The sequence below is a fragment of the Mauremys reevesii genome, linkage group 8, assembly GCF_016161935.1.
Source record: "Mauremys reevesii isolate NIE-2019 linkage group 8, ASM1616193v1, whole genome shotgun sequence".
Taxonomy (NCBI): domain Eukaryota; kingdom Metazoa; phylum Chordata; order Testudines; family Geoemydidae; genus Mauremys; species Mauremys reevesii.
Genome location: NC_052630.1, coordinates 56,303,109 through 56,315,053, shown reverse-complemented (window position 1 = coordinate 56,315,053; position 11,945 = coordinate 56,303,109). Strand labels below are relative to the sequence as shown.

The following is an 11,945-nucleotide window of genomic DNA, read 5'->3' as shown; positions in this document are numbered from 1 at the left end:
AAACCACCACCAAAACTGGCATACTTGTCACAAATTCCTATGTCAATTTCTTGTCAAGGGTATTAACCCAGTAATGGAGACACAGTTAGGCGATGGTCCCCATTGCAAATGGGACAACTATACTGTAACCATGTTCACTTACTCAATTATGACTTTACTGTAGGCTATGGCTTAAAATGTGATTAATAATCATGATCAGTGAACTCCTGAAGTGGAGTCTGTTAAAGCTTAAAGTACCCTCATATGCACACATAAAAGAGCAGTCGATTTATTCAGAAATCTGGAGTTTTGGGGAAATCACATTTAAAAATAGGAACATCTGAGTGTTAGCTACCAGGAAAGAACATGAAGTTGCCAAATCAACAGTTGGGTTATAAGGCTTACTGTAAGTTTTATTGGTGACTAAATCTGACCAGCCTCTGCAAGTGGAAAAAGTGTATTGGCCTCCCACTGCACTGCCGAGCAATTCCTCAGGACTATTAAGTAAAAGAGAAAGAAAAGAAAGAAACATTACCTTGTGACTTGAGTTACACTGAGTAAACATATTTGTTCTAACTTTTTCTTTAAATCCTAATACAAAATATCATGACACACTTGATACCTGGGCCAACACAGATGCAATTTGCCCAATATATCTAGCATATTGAGCAGCAGTGAAGCAGATAATAATTTTCACAGAATTCTCAATCCCAGTAAAACTAAGTATTTAAGGCCTGATCTATATAGCCCAATGAAGACAGAGTCATTCCACTGACATCACAGGCTTTGGTTTGAGCCATTACAGTATAAAGTGTTTCTCATTTTCAAAGCACTATACAGTTATGCTCCATGGCAACTCTAGTAAAAATATCATTACCTCATTTTGTACATGAGACAATTGAGAAATAGTGCTAAGGCCCTAATGATCTGCTACATCTTAGTATACACTGCATGTAGTGGAGAGTGGCAGCAGCAAGGAGCTAGTTATGGCTCTCTGATCCTTGGAAGCCTGGTCCCAGCAAATGCTAGAGCAGCGTGGAGTCTGCTGTAATTTGTGTGTGTGTGTGCGGGGGGTGTTTTGCTCCACCTATGCTACACTTCTTCCCCTTATGCTGGGATCAGGTGCATCTGGCACAAAGCCCTGGTGTGCCTCTCTGCAACAGGAACTCTCCACCAGCTAGCTCTAGCCACTTAATTCTGTCAGTTGACTGGGGGATGTGGCCCTAAATGATTTGCAAAAGGCCACAAAGGGAGTCAGTGTCAGAGTTCGGAAATCTCATATTCTAATCCTATCTTCCACTCCAGGGCTCAGGCCCTCCCATTTCATAAACTTTGTTGACTGAAAATTCTGTGACAGGAAGGTGATCACTGCAGTTTATAAAAGTGATTGTATCCACTGTTTCTAAATCTATTCCTATGAAAGTCTTTCAGACAAAAAACTGGTAACTGTCTAAACAACAACAGAGTTGATCAAATCCCAGTGTCGGCAATTTAATTGCCTGTTGTTTTAAATAACCATACAAGTGAGTTATTCCTTTCCAGAGGACACTACTCATAAGAATTAAAATGTTATGTTCCTACTTTAATGCATCACTCTGTCTGTGCCACCTATTTTCACATAAAAATAAAAATTTAGTTCTCAGATATTACTGAACTAAATCCCTCTTCCCCACCCACACACCTAGAGAAAAGATGTTAATGTCAAACAAAATTAACTCACCAGAGAAGAAACAATTAAATTGCTACCCTCACTGATGGACTGTAAAGAAATGAAAAACATTTGTATGGAGATGAAAGGAATGCGAGCAAGGGAGTATGTTATCCTCTTGAGGAATGTACATGCAGAGCCCATTATAATAGAGGAATAATGACATTTTTACAGTGCCTTTCATCTTCAAGCATTTCACAAACTCTAAGCTGTGTTGTGACTGTTCTCACATTATGTATGAGAGAAGGCTCAGAGTCCCCTCACTCCCATTGCATACTTATGCATTTGGAGGCAGAATTTAACAAGGGGAGCTTCGTTCCAGCACCTCACTCCGAAATGCAAGTTGTCTGGAAAGTGTAAAATTAGGGTGACCAGATGTCTCGATTTTATAGGGACAGTCCCGATTTTTGGGTCTTTTTCTTATATCGGCTCCTATTACCCCCCACCCCCTGTCCCAATTTTTCACACTTGCTGTCTGGTCACCCTATGTAAAGTTAATTTTGTCCATATATTTGGTATAAAATTAAACAAATTTCACTTTCTGTAGCTCCACAATGGAAGTCTAGTAAATGGCCAAAAAACCAAAAACAACCCAACCTTGACGTATTTAAATATGTAACTGACTCTGCATATACAGTATCTTGCCGATACAATTGAGACACTGACAACACAGCATGGTTCTTGCCAATTGTTAAACCGTTTTGGACATCAAGAAACATAGGCTTACAAAGTGTCTGGGGATTGGTCCTGCTTTGAGCGGGGGGTTGGACTAGATGATCTCCTGAGGTCCCTTCCAACCCTGAGATTCTGTGAAATGGGCAATGTTTTGAACATTTACTCTTCTGGCATATGCTGTACCTAATAGGATCAGGGTTCGTTTTGCAATTCAAAGAAACTAATTGGTTTTTAATGAGTTTTTTATTTTATTGTTTATTTTTATTCTTTTTTATTTTGCAGATACATAATAAACATAACATTTTATGTTGGGGGTGTGGTCTAGTGATTAGAGCAGGGGATTGGGTGTAAAAATTCACTAGGTTCTCTCTTCCCAGCTCTGGAAATGGCTGACTTGCCAAGTCACTTAACATGTGTGCCTCCACTTCAACATCCATAAAATGAGACTGATAATATTTATTTAGCTCTCAGAAGGGATGCAGGGCTCATAAGCTCTTTTTATGGTATGTCAGGTGAAAGGCACTATAGGCTCAATCCTACAATGTACTGAGCATTCTGACCCAATCTAGCAAAGCACCTACATAGGCCCATTGATTTCACAGGAATTACTTGCATAGTAGTGTAATCATTTAGGTTAAGGGTTATCAGAATCTAGCCCAGGAGTAGTCCCCTTGACTTCACTGGGATAGTCATGTAAAATAAGCAGGATTTGGCCCAGAACTTAAATAACAAAGCCTGTACTACTGTCTAGGACACTGGTGCCCAACTTTATTACATAGGAGAGGCACATAAATCTAAGTGTAACCCACATACCTCCAGGGTGTGGTTTTCTGTCCCATTGGAGAGAGAGATAAATGAGTCTGCTCTACAGACTTAGCTAAAAGCCAGTTGACTTTTAGCTCATGCAGTAGAGGCTCATGCACTAAGCACCAGAGATCCCCAGTTTGATCCTGCCCATCGATTACCAGGGTCTGTCAGCGTTACATAAGGACAACCTTGTGTGGGCCAAACAGATTTATATTTTAAGTTCAGTTCATTTCGTATATATTTAGATAGATTGTTTCTATGTACAGTATTGTCTATTTACATACTTGTGTAAACTAAAATGATGTAAACATGATGACAAAACACTAATGAATCGGCCATTAGTATATTGTGTTGAAGCAGGCCGCAGGCCTTATGAAATGCTCTGGTGGGCCGTGTATGGCCCTTGGGACATAGGTTGGGTACTCCTGGTCTAGGATAAGCTGGTGCTAGAAGAAATAATAGCACAAAAGTCTATGTGATTTTTAGCCTTTTTCCTGAATAATGTACTCTTATGAAGGAGACTGTCTCCCTTCAATTTTTTTCCTACCACACTGAGTTTGGCTGTCACAGCCATCTGTTCTCAGTTCCTGTCAGTAATCCACTCTGCAGATAGTAGTCCTGCCAATCTGATTTACAAAAAAAGCTTTATACGATGTTCTTGTTTCTCACCATCTGTGTATTATCAGAAAGTAGTGGCACAAGATCTTACATCTCTCTATGTTTGGAACAAAAGAGGCATGCCTGATTGCTTTCAGATTGTAATTGGCTCATAGACTTTTAATATCTTAATTATATTCAACCTACAGAGCTGTCTTTAAGCACGAACAATACACTGAGCTATCCATTGCAACAGAGTTATGACACATGGGAATACTGATAAAGACTGACTTTTACCTGGTCCTAGTCACATGACATGGATCAGTTACAGTAGTTCAGTACAGGTTCCACTGTGACAAACTCCTTTAATTCTCCAAAGATTTTCTCTTGCCAATCATGCCTGTGCCCAGAGGCAGTATTATCTTGTCCTGGAAAGTCCTCAAGGGCATGAAGGGAGGGGTGTTTACAAGGAGACCCCATCCATTTCCCTGCCTTCACAGAGCCCTGCTGTAGACACTGCTGCTTAGGCTCAGCCTCACTGACAAAAGTGCCCAATAAATGCAGATTTCTAAACGTCTCTTTCTGTGGGATTTTTAAGGGGATATGATCTGATGCTTGGTATTTTAGCTAATAATCATTAGCAGTATTCAACCTTATAAAATGTTTTTGAATATGTTCCGTATTTATTGCTTCATTCTCCTGTTAGATACAGTTGTACTGAAGAGCTCCATGAATTTCATTAACGTTCTCCCTGGCCCCTTACAAATCCATGGTAGCTTTCAATCTCTAATCAGACTCCACCAAATATGTAATCCTAATAATGACTTGATTCCTTTTAAAAATAATCGGCACTAATGCTGCAAAGTAACATTACTGAAGCTGAATACATCATTTTGTGACTAAGACTACATAAGAGAAAGATAGATTTCTTACACACAATATAAAATCTTTTCCAGAAAAAAGTCACTAAACATTATAACATTTGCTTGTGTTAAAAAAAATACATTTATCATGGCTCTAACCAATGCAAATGTCAGCTATACATAAAATACCACTTTTCCTCTCCAGTTCAGATAATATTATTTCCCTACCACAAGCTCTTCTAGGATTAGTGATCATGGCAACATCAGCTTATACAAAGGCAGCCTCGAGTGTCAAAATGTTAAGTGTCTGAGGTTTAAAATCCCATACCAAAAGAATATTAAACATACAAAGTGTCACTTTAATCTTAACACAAATTAAAAGATAACTTTAACTTTACACTTTCTAAATGTTTTCAACCATCTTTTGTTTTAATGGAACATTGGCTACATATTTTAAAGTAATTGTTAATATGTTTTAGCCATTTTAGATGCTCAAACATAAAATCTTTCCCTGACACCTTTTGTTCGTTCATTTAACAAACAGCATCCTCTATTTTTTCCTGTTACCAGTGTCGCAAGAATCAATGCAGCTACCTTTTGCTTAGTATCTTATGGTCCCAATCCTGCAGTTTTAAAATTTATATTTTTATTTACATTTTCCCCAGAAATAAAGGGATAAAAAATAACAAAAAACTAAAAGAATAGAAAGGGAAGGAAAGAAAGGAAGGAAGGGGGCAGAGAGGGAAAAGGAGAGTAACATCTTTGTCTCCACCCACTAGAAATTAATCAAAGATTTCTAAAAAGTCTTTTCAAATTTGTCTGAGGTCCCTTCCCACCAAAAACATTAACTACTCTAACTGCCAGGTCAGCCAAGTTTCTTTCTCTGGAGGAACTCTGCTCTCCCATGATCTAACCAGTGAGCACTGCTTGCCCCAAAGTGCAGCATCAATGTGTGAGAAAGGAATTTAATTTTTTTAGCCAAATTAGCCTATATTTGTCTGATAGCTAATATTGTAGAAGCAGCAGCTCTGTGTAAGCTCAAAAGCTTGTCTCTTTCACTAACAGAAGTTGGTCCAATAAAAGATATTACCTCACCCACCCTGTCCCACACAATATTAGAGAGACATTTTACAAACAAAATGGTAAGAGGCTGGTGTGGCATTCCAGCCAATGGGAGGGGATGGACCAACTCCCATTCCATCTGCGGCCCAGGAGGGGTCTGCTTTGCTATGTCCTGGAGCCACCAGGTTGCCTGGCTAAAGACAAAGTCTATATGATAATGCTGCTAGGTCGGGTCAATCTTGCATTCTGATGTATGTGAACAAACCCTTCAAAGGCTCTCCACAGGGCGGCAGGTGCAGGGGTCGCCTGCGTGTATCGGATCATGTGCTGCTGCAGCTTCACTACTCCCAGGAACTAAGCTAGCTAAATTTAAACTGAGCTCAGACTGGTTCAGCACAGGTTAGCCCTGTGCGTAATTTCCCCAGAGTTCAGGGTGGACTTGTACAACCCCCCTGCTGAAGAACCCGCTATTGTGGCTTTACTGCTCCAGGAACATCTAGTTGAGCCACAAACACTCCTTGTAATTGTAGTCTAGACTTACCATGAGGGAAAAGGCAGGGACTTAGCCAAAGTTTCTGTATGAGGGGGTTATCCATGTGCAGTTTGACCCCTTCTGTTCAAGTAATCAGAATTTGTGTACATTTTGTAAATAAATAACACTAAGAAATTACATGACGTGGCATCACTTATTTCTCTTGCAATTGGAACTGACCTGCAAGGCCCTGGAAGCGTTCTCCATTTGAGAAAAGGGGCAACAAACAGTATGATTATTATTCCCATTTTAGAGAAGAGAAAACTGAGACATATAGACTTTAAAGGGCCTGATTTTCAAAAGTATTTGGGCACCTAAAGATGCTGATAAATGCCTAGTGGGCTTTTTACAAGTCCTACATTCCATGGGACTTAGGCACCTAACCTGCTTAGCCACTTTTGAAAAATCCCACTAGGTACTTACTACATCATTAGGTGCCAAAATACCTTTGGAAATTTGGCTCTAAAGGACTTGCCCATAGACAAATCAATAACAGAACCCAGGAGTACTGAGTCTCAGGCCCTTGCTGAAATCACTAGACACACCACCTCCCTTTGTCAAGCTTATGCAGCCAGTCTGGAAAGATGAATGAAATTTGATTGCATGAAAATGTCTAGCAGAACATGATAAAAAATCTTTGAAAGTTAGAATGTCACATTACCTACCCTATCCTATTTTTTCCCCTTGAAACGCAGTGTGGAATGCAAGGATATGTGCTGTAACCATTTTTCCTGGAATAAAATGAAAATATTTTCACTTTAAAACAGTATACATCATCTTAAACATTTCAAATGAATTTATTTTTATCCTTTCAGGATGTCTTTTTCCATGGTGGTTTAAATCTTCCTGTGAGTCAGTGTTTACTTCCTTTATTTAAAGAGAGAGAGATTCCCATTTTAAATGCTGTGTCCTGTATTCCTGCATCCTCTCCTCCCCCAAACCCTGGATGGAAATTTTTACCATGTTGAAAAAAAGGGTGTATAATGTTGGGGTAGGAGACCTCACTTAATTTAACTCAGCCCTCCTAACAGACCAAAATATTTGTTTACGATTTGCAAGGCTTCCAGTTTTACAGGAAAAAAACAAAACAAAACAAAACCAGTTGCTAAGCAGCACTGCTTTTAAAAGGCAGGCATGGGGTCTGATCCTGTAAAGACTTACACGTGTGATTATTTGCAGTATTGGACCCATGGGCCAAACAAACTATAAAGAGCGAGAGAGAGAGAGGGGTGGCTATCTAATCTATCTATATAGAGAGAAAGAGAGAGAGATTCTGTATGTGTGAACTTCCATCCATGTGTGTGCGCATAGGTAGACTCGCCCCATAAGTTTGGCTGAAAGCCCAGAGTCTGTCATGCTAACTGAAATGAATAATTACACAATTTGATGACTGTATGAATCAGATCCACTGATCCTTCCTTTAGAACAAACCATCATAAAAAAATTGTATCAGTTTCTTCTAGCATTCTCACTAGCTTTCTGTCAGACTTCAAATGTAGAAGAGAAAAGCTTTGAATTAAATTTTATAGGGAGATTTTTCATGTATGCGGGTGCCTCAGCCTTTGTGTCTTCATGTGTCTGTCACAACTCTTTACTAAATATTGCTCGCTCATTGAAGTTTATGTAAGTGTGAGAAATGCATGAATCTGTAATAGGATTTGGAGGTTTGAGTCATTAAAAGATTCAAAATTAGTTGCATGCTGTTTTGCACTTGAATTTGAACATGACAGCCAAAAGTATCCATACTGTTTCCACAAATCATAAAGCAGAATGAAAGCCTTTCGGACAATGAGTACAAATATATGTGCTAATTTTAATTATCCCGGTCCTGTGATTATGCAAATCTAAATTGAACCAATGGAAACACCTTTCCCATACAATACCTAGCACTTATAAAGTTTTTAATCTTCAAAGTGCTTTATAAACCTTTACTAATTAATCCTCACAATGCCTTTTTGAGGTAGATTAGTACATGTATGCCCAATTTGCATGTGGGAAGCCATGCAAGCAGGGCCGGTGCAAGGATGTTTCGTGCCCTAGGCGAAACTTCCACCTTGTGCCCTCCCCATTCCCAAGCCCTCGCCCTGAGCCCCCACCCCCATGGTAGCTCCCCCCTCCGCCCTGAGGTGCCCCCCTTTCGGCAGCTCCCCACCCCCCCTCCACCCTGAGGCACCTCCCCACACCCCAGCTCCGCCTCCACCCTGAGCACACCGTCGCCGCTTCACTTCTCCCGCCTCCCAGGCTTGCAGCGCCAATCAGCTTAGGTGCCGCAAGCCTGGGAGGCCGGAGAAGTGAAGCAGCCACGGCGTGCTCGGGGAGGAGGCGGGGCAGGGATGAGCTGAGGCGGGGAGTTCCTCTGCGTGCCGCCCCCACTCCCTTACTTGCTGCAGGCAGCCCTCCCCACGCCCCCCTGCCCCAGCTCCCTCCGCCTAAATGCCTGCGGCGACCGGGGCAGCCGAAGAGCTGGCCGCCACGGTCGCTGCTGAAGAAAATGCCGCCCCCCAAATCCTAGCACCCTAGGCAACCGCCTAGGTCGCCTAATAGGTTGCACCAGCCCTGCATGCAAGGCAGTATAGTGACTTTCCTGCAGCCACAGAGTTAGCTCTATGAGAAGAAGTCAGAAGTTCTTGGCTCTCAAAAGGAAGAATAGCCTTGGAGTTGAGGCTCTGGACTGTAACTAAGGAAATGGATTAATTTCCCAGCTCTGCCACAGACTTCTTGTGTGACCATAGGCAAATCACAATTATTCGGAGTCTCAACCTCCTCATATGTAAAATGTACCACTTTAATCCATGAATCCATAAATACTTGGAGACACTCAGACAATATGGTGATGATGCACCATAAAAATACATAGCTAGCCACAGGAATTTATGTAGAACATAATTCAGTCAATATTATTAGCTATCAGGGATTCTGACATGTTTAAGTGTAATTTCTGAACATTTAACTACACAAATACAAAAGGACACCATAACATTTAATATCATACCTCTGTCTGAATGTCTTTCACTGTTATTGTTATAACTAACAACACAGATTACTATAACTGAAAGATTAAAGGGGGCGGGGGAATCTCTACAGAATTTAGGTAGCCAGCTAAATCTGCTTTGTGGCTAATTTGCACCGGTGCATAGGTGCCACAATGTGGGCTAGAATCTGAGCCCAGTAGTTTCAGACCAGAGTAGAGCAAAGATAATACTGATGCTATTCCTTCACTAACTGCACCACTTCCATCACTTTCTCTAATAGGCTCCTTAGTTCAAATTCTGTTTTCAGTTTCACAGCAGCTATGAATTCCATTGAAGTTAACATGCAGTTCATCTTAGGGGGCCTTTGTGCATTCCCACTGGTGGGATAAGGTGCCCCTGGTATCAAGTTGTGGAACTGCCTTGAAAATCACAGTTTGATGAGCTGTGTATGAGATTTCACACAGGGTGGTATCATTGCTCTGTTCTTTATAAGAAAGCACACCCCTAACTGCCTCAGGTCCTTCATCGCCATTGCAGAGATTGAACAGAAGTTACCTCTTCCACCCTCAAGCTAGACTTTTTCCTTCTACTAGCTTAGTATTTTCCTGCAAATAGTTTAGAGTGGTAAACCTTCTTTTTGTCCAGGATCCTTTGGTTCTTCACTAGGACCATGTCAGTAACTGTCATTCTTCAAGAGTCACTCTTGTGTATTCACACTACCTGCCCACCTTCCCCTCTGCTTCAGAGCATCTAGCCTAGACTTCTTTTCCTGAGATTTCCACACTGTTGCTACCACTAGTTCCACTTGTGTTAGTAATGGTGAGAACATGAAGTAAACTAGCCACCAGTATTTTAACAACTTTGTTGCCTAACTCCGCTCAGCATGTTTGTTACAACATCACCTGCCAGTCAGAATTAATCATTCCACCATTGCTAGCATCCATAGGAGGTGCACCAGAGGAATATTGTAATGGGGAAAACAAGTCTAGACAAGGCAAGCGGGTCAAATGCAGCCCTGGTGTAACTCTGCTGAAGTCAATGATGTTACACCAACATTAATTTAACCTAGCAGTCTTTAACTTACCTCCAGAATGATAGAATTCCTAATTAGTGCTATCAAGAACAAACTACAGCTCACCATGAAGACTTGACAATGAGTCACTTTTAATGCCTCCATTTGGCCAACCCTAATATTTTTTCTTTGTTCAGCAATCAAAGTGTAGGTTTTGGAATTTAAAACAATTTGACACATCCTTCTTGAGTCTGGAAAACTCAACCGAGCCAATTGCAGTTTCCTGGGCAAACCTTCTATTTCTGTTTTTCTCTCATTAGTGTTTAACAGGAAAAATACTTTAACTTTCCACTGGCTCTTTTAAAATATATATTTTAAAGAGAGAGAACTTGTGTGCTTGACTCATGAGGCTGGAAAAAGCTGTAACCTTTGTGATGACTATGGGCTATATTTATTCCTGATAAAACTCCATCAAAGTCAATGCAGTTACTTCAGGGATGGATTTGGACCAAGATGTTAATTCTTCAGGAAAGCAATGCAAGCTATGCCATCTAAGTTTTAAAAATATAATAATTCAGCCTGTCTCCAAATAACTTGCTTTGTCATTTCAAAAGAGAACAATAAAGTGAGATGCGGATGGGGTGGAGCTGGTCGCTTAATAATTGGATATGATGCCTTCCATGTCTAGTTAGGTTCTAAGTTAGTCCTAACAGTCACTTCTTCATGATTGCTATTAGTGAACTATGTGAAATGAGTAGGTCCCCTCCGTAGAGCAGTTTCCATATCACAAACCTACACCATGGCAAATTGCTGGTATCTTCATTTGAGTGGTAAAGGACTACATGGCATTAGAGAGAGAATGCACCCCTCGCACTCCTAATAGTGGTTCCTCAGTCAGAGTTCAGGCCCGTTGATGAGGCAGTATGACAAAACTTGCACTGCAGTTACCTATCTCATGGACTTCAGTCTCCAAAGTTCTTCGTATGCCACCTCTCAGGAGCACCAGTAATTTCTGCTCTTTTAAAGAGCTAGAAAAACCAATATATTAATGATAGTCTTTTCCAGGAAACAACGACCAGTTTATATCTATGGTGCTTCAGATTGTGAAACAGGTGCTTTTCTGAAATTGCAGAGGGAATTGAGTGGCCAGAATGTAAATACCTGCACTAGAATTTAGGCAGGAGACTCTTGGAAAAGAGTGTCACAGAATCTTTACTGACGAGCAGAGGTGCTGGTCATTAAAAGCTAATGTGTCTTAGACCCACCAATACGACCACAGAAATCACCCACGTTGTAGACAGTGTGTTCTGTGCATGATGAACTACAAAGTTCATTACCACTTGCCATTACCAGAGAACTTCCGGGTAACTGAAGTTGCTCCAGGCCCTGGAAACTGGAGTATACCTGGCTACCACTGGAGTCTCTTGACCCTACAGCACATAGACTACAGGAGGCAGCAAACAGGGCAAGCAGAGAGCTAAGAATACAGGCTTCTGCAGCTGTGTTTCCAATTGGTCAAACTACTTCCTCCTCTCCCCTCCCTCTCCCCCCTCCACTCCCCAAATCTGGCTTTCAGATCTTCCTTGTCATCACTCATAAGTAGAAAGGACATTACACAGAATTACCAGAAATGTTCAGGCATTAACAACTGTGGGTTACTATCTTCACTATCAAAGAAGCCAGCAGTTTATTGCCTTGTCAACAGACATAAAAGCAGTCTGTGAGAATTACCATAGAG

General features: G+C 41.0%; 1 long non-coding RNA gene across 2 annotated transcripts in view; it reads right to left on the bottom strand.

Annotated features, from left to right (window-relative positions):
• Window positions 1-286: 286 nt before the first annotated feature.
• The window catches only part of LOC120370304, a 34,893-nt gene continuing 23,234 nt past the window's right edge, over window positions 287-11,945 (bottom strand). The window contains exons 2-4 of one of the 2 annotated variants that reach the window (XR_005583692.1): window positions 6,889-6,954; window positions 1,700-1,738; window positions 287-476 (exon numbers count right to left, since the gene is read on the bottom strand). This is a non-coding gene — a long non-coding RNA (uncharacterized LOC120370304). The remainder of the gene's footprint in view (window positions 477-1,699; window positions 1,739-6,888; window positions 6,955-11,945) is intronic. The other variant, XR_005583693.1, reaches the window with a different exon arrangement.